A 5139-nucleotide genomic window follows, 5' to 3' on the forward strand; every position below is an offset into this window, starting at 1 on the left:
CAGGTAATAAAAAAACAGGCAGAGCAAGCTCCATTAGCATTGCTGGTTGTCATACCAACGGCCACCACAAGAGGGCGCCAGATTCCAGAAGGAATCATAGGACCCCAGAAGGCCTCAAAGCCGTGGCCTCAATTACCGGCCGGCGGCGGAACGGACCGACGCGATCACGCTGGGGGGGTCCACGGAGACAGGATACACCCAGCTGTGCTGCCCCAAGCGCCAGGTCGCTATTTCTAGTCGCAAATGCGACCTGACGCCCGGGTTTTGTTGAGCCCTGATATACACTAACATCTTTGTATATACTAGCCTCTCTTTAAACTAGCCTCTCTGTGTACCCCAGCCTCACTGTTTACTCTAGCATCTCTGTATACTCAAGCCTATCTGCATACACGAGTCTTTATTCTGTATTCACTAGCCTTTCTTCTGTATGCTGTAGTCTTCTATATATACTAGCTTCTCTGTACACCCTTGCATCTCTGTAAACACTGTGTGAACTAGCCAGTATTATGTATACGCTCGCCGACTGTATACACTAGACTCTCTGAATACACTAGACCCTCTGTATACCACAGCCTGTCTTCTGTATACACTAGACTGTAAAAACTAGATAGAATACACCAGCTTGTCTTCTGTACCCACTAGACTCTCTGTATACACTACCCAGTCTTCTGTATACACTGTCAGCTTTGATGTATACCCAAGCCTGTCTTCTGTATACACTAGTTTCTCTATATGCACTGTCCTTTCTGTATACACTCGACCCTCTCTATACACTAACCTCTCTATATACACTAACCTCTCTATATACACTAACATCTTTGTATATACTAGCCTCTCTTTAAACTAGCCTCTCTGTGTACCCCAGCCTCACTGTTTACTCTAACATCTCTGTATACTCAAACCTATCTGCATACACGAGTCTGTATTCTGTATTCACTAGCCTTTCTTCTGTATGCTCTAGTCTTCTATATATACTAGCTTCTCTGTACACCGTTGCATCTCTGTAAACACTGTGTAAACTAGCCAGTCTTATGTATACACTCGCCGACTGTATACTCTAGACTCTCTGAATACACTAGACCCTCTGTATACCACAGCCTGTCTTCTGTATACACTAGACTGTAAAAACTAGCTAGAATACACCAGTCTGTCTTCTGTACCCACTAGATTCTCTGTATACACTGCCCAGTCTTCTGTATACACTGTCAGCTTTGATGTATACCCAAGCCTGTCTTCTGTATACACTGGTCTCTCTATATGCACTGACCTTTCTCTATACACTCGACTCTCTCTATACACTAACCTCTTTATATACACTAACATCTTTGTATATACTAGCCTCTCTTTAAACTAGCCTCTCTGTGTACCCCAGCCTCACTGTTTACTCTAACATCTCTGTATACTGAAGCCTATCTGCATACACGAGTCTGTATTCTGTATTCACTAGCCTTTCTTCTGTATGCTGTAGTCTTCTATGTATACCAGCTTTTCTGTACACCCTTGCATCTCTGTAAACACTGTGTAAACTAGCCAGTCTTATGTATACACTCGCCGACTGTATACACTAGACTCTCTGAATACACTAAACCCATCCGGTATTCCCAGGAGATCTCCCAATCAAGACACTAACCAGGCCAGATCCTTCTATGGCACCTGGTCTTCCCAGGCAGTTTCCCATCCAGGTACTAACCAGGCCTGATGCTGCTTAGCCTCTGAAATCAGACGACATCAGGTGCTTTCAGGGTTATGTGGCCATAAGCGTTCTCTTCAAGACACTCCCAACCCTCTTGACAAACGCCAAGATGGTCGCCTTGAGAAACAAGCGAAAAAACAGGTCAAAGCCAACAACTTGGTATTCCCAGGCGGTCTCCCATCCAGGTACTAACCAGGCCCGACACTGTTTAGCCTCCAAGATCAGACGAGATTGGGCGCTTTCAGGGTGATGGGGCCGTAGGTGATCTCTTCGGGCACTCTCAACCCTCTTGACAAATGCCAAGATCTTCACCTTGGGAAACTAGTGAAAAAAAAAAACAGGTCAAATTCAACAACATAAAAAGAAGCCTACGGCACCTGTTATTCCCAGACATTCTCCCATCCTGGTACTAACCAGGCCCGACACTGCTTAGCCTCTGAGATCAGACAAGATCGGGTGCTTTCAGGGTGATGGGGCCGTAGGTGATCTCTTTGGGCACTGTCAACCCTCTTGTTAAACACCAAGATGGTCACCTTGGGAAACAAGCGAAAATAAACAGGTCAACGCCAACAACATAAAAAGAAGCCTACGGCACCTGGTATTCACAGATGGTCTCCCATACAGGTATTAACCAGGCCGTACACTGCTAGGCCTCCGAGATCAGATGAGATTGTGCGCTTTCAGGGTGATGTGGCCATAGGTGTTCTATTCAGACACTCTCAACCCTCTTGACAAATTATGGTCATCTTGGGAAACAAGTGAAAAAAAACAGGTCAAAGCCAACAACATAGACCCTGGCGGTCTCCCATCTGACCCTAACCTTGCTTAGCCTCTGAGATCGGGCGCTTTCAGGGTGATGTGGCCTTAGGCGACCGCTTCGGGACATACTCAAAACTCTTGACAGATGCTAAAATGATCACCTTGGGAAACAAGCGAAAAAAAAACCAGGTCAAAGCCAACAATATAAAAAGATTCCTATGGCACCTGTAATTAGGTTCTATCCAGGCCGGACCCTGCTTAGCCTCTGAGATCAGATGAGATTTGGCGCTTTCAGGGTGATGTGGCCGCAGGAGATTTCTTTGGGCTCTCTCAGCCCTCTTGACAAATGCCAAGATGGTCACCTTGGGAAACAAGTGGAAAAAAAAACATGTCAACGCCAACATCATAAAAAGAAGCCTACGGCACCTGGTATTCCCAGTCGGTCTCCCATCCAGTTACTAATCAGGCCTGACAATGCTTAGCCTCCGAGATCAGACAAGATCGGGCACTTTTAGGGTGATTTGGCAGTAGGCACTTTCTTTGGGCACTCTCAACCCTCTTGACAAACGCCAAGATGGTTATCTTGGGAAACAAGCGAAAAAAAACAGGTCAACGCCAACAACATAAAAAATAGGATTTTTATATACAGCTTACCTGTAAAATCCTTTTCTTGAGAGTACATCACGGGACACAGGAGCTTCATTACATAGTGGGTTATATAGGCACCTCTGGTGATTGGACACTGGTTAACCCCCAATTAAGGAGAATTCCTCCCCTATATAACCCCTCCCATATGGGAGGCACCTCAGTTTTGTAGAAAAGCAATAGGAAACCACGTAAAACCCAAGAGGGGTGGGAACTCTGTGTCCCATGATGTACTCTTAAGAAAAGGATTTTACAGGTAAGCTGTATATAAAAATCCTATTTTCTTGATCATACATCACGGGACACAGGAGCTTCATTACATAGTGGGATGTCCCAAAGCAATGCTCAGATTGGGGGGAGGGAGACACAGATCATAATATATAGACCGTCAAGGACCGGAGGACCTAAACTGCAGCCTGCAGTACACTGCGCCCAAAGGCGATATCCTCTTGCCCTCTCACATCCACCTGATAGAATCTGGTTAATGTGTGGACTGATGACCAAGTTGCAGCCTTACAGATCTGAGCCAGGGAGGCCTAGTGATGCACTGCCCAAGAAGCACTTACAGCCCTAGTTGAGTGCGCTTTCACTTGAAAAGGAGGGATCTTCCCTTTAACACTATAGGCCTGAGAAATAATCTGTCTAATCCACCTTGAGAGACTGGATTTTGATGCCGCCTGGCCCTTCCTAGGGCCTTCTGGCAAAATACATAAGCAAACAGTTTTCCTTATCTGAGCAGTTGCCTGAAGATAGATACTGATTGCCCTTACCACATGCAAAGTGTGCAAAGATTCTTCTTCTGCGGACTGTGGGTCCGGAAAAAAGGATGGTAGGATTACATCTTGATTCAAATGGAATCCTGAAACCACCTTAGGCAGAAATGACCTGTTGGGACACATTACCACCTGGTCCTTATGAATAATTAGATACGGCTCTTTGCTGGAAAGAGCTGCTAGTTCTGACACTCTTCTAGCCGTGGATATGGCTACCAAGAAAACCAATTTTTTAGTCAAAAGAACTAACGAAGCCTGATGCAAAGGTTCAAAAGGTTGCCCCTGCAAAGCTGAGAGAACCAAATTCAGATCCCATGGGCATACCGAAGGTTTGGCTGGCGGCCTTATCCGCATAGCCCCCTGGATGAAAGCCTGCTCCAGGGAATGCGATGCAAGTGGCTTCTGAAAAAACACTGACGAAATCTGCACCTTGATAGTGCTTACGGCCAAATTAATTTCTAGGCCTGACTGGAGGAAGGCCAAGATCCTGCTAATTACATACTTTCTAGGATGCCATTCCCTGAGTTCACACCAGGAAACATATGCCCTCCAGATTTTGTAGTAAATCAGCCTGGAGGCCGGCTTTCTGGCCTTGACCAGAGTAGAAAGGACTGGCCCCGAAAGCCCACGGTCTCTCAGAATGTGGGTCTCAGCAGCCAAACCGTCAAATTCAGACTGTGTAAAGCAGGATGGTAAATTGGACCCTGTGAGAGCAGATCTGGCCGGAGAGGGAGGATCCACGGCCTGCCTACTGCCAACTTCATGATCTCTGCGTACCACGGTTGCCTGGGCCAAGCCGGGGCTACCAAAAGAACCAACTTTGTCTCCCTCTTGACTCTTCCCAGGAACCGCGACAGAAGCGGGCACGGGGGGAAGGCATAAATCAAATTGTACTTATCCCAGGGAACTGTCAGAGCATCCGACCCCTGAGCGAGTGTATCTCTTGTCCTTGACACGAATTTGTCCAGTTTTCTGTTGAACCTGGACGCAAACAGATCTACGTCTGGAGTACCCCACCTGCGACATATGTTCCAAAACACGGCGGGGTGCAGAGCCCATTCTTCTGGGCACAACTGCTGGTGGCTCAGAAAATCCGCCTGCCAATTTTGCACTCCTGGAATGAAGACTGCAGAAAGGCATGGAACATGCCTTTCTGCCCAGACAAGTATGCGATTCACCTATTTTTGCGCAACCAGACTCCTGGTACCGCCCTGGTGATTGATATAGGCCACAGCTGTGGCATTGTTGGCCTGAGCCCGAACAGGGAGA

The 5139-nt window shown here is 46.9% G+C and overlaps 2 pseudogenes; both read right to left on the reverse strand.

Annotated features, from left to right (window-relative positions):
• Window positions 1-1839: 1839 nt before the first annotated feature.
• LOC143951615 (5S ribosomal RNA) lies at window positions 1840-1956 on the reverse strand (annotated as a pseudogene).
• A 102-nt stretch (window positions 1957-2058) lies between these two features.
• LOC143945414 (5S ribosomal RNA) lies at window positions 2059-2177 on the reverse strand (annotated as a pseudogene).
• Between the last annotated feature and the right edge of the window lie 2962 nt (window positions 2178-5139).

Source organism: Lithobates pipiens, unplaced genomic scaffold, assembly GCF_037356315.1.
Source record: "Lithobates pipiens isolate NorthernLeopardFrog02 unplaced genomic scaffold, aLitPip1_a1.2 Scaffold_10, whole genome shotgun sequence".
Classification (NCBI taxonomy): Eukaryota; Metazoa; Chordata; class Amphibia; order Anura; family Ranidae; genus Lithobates; species Lithobates pipiens.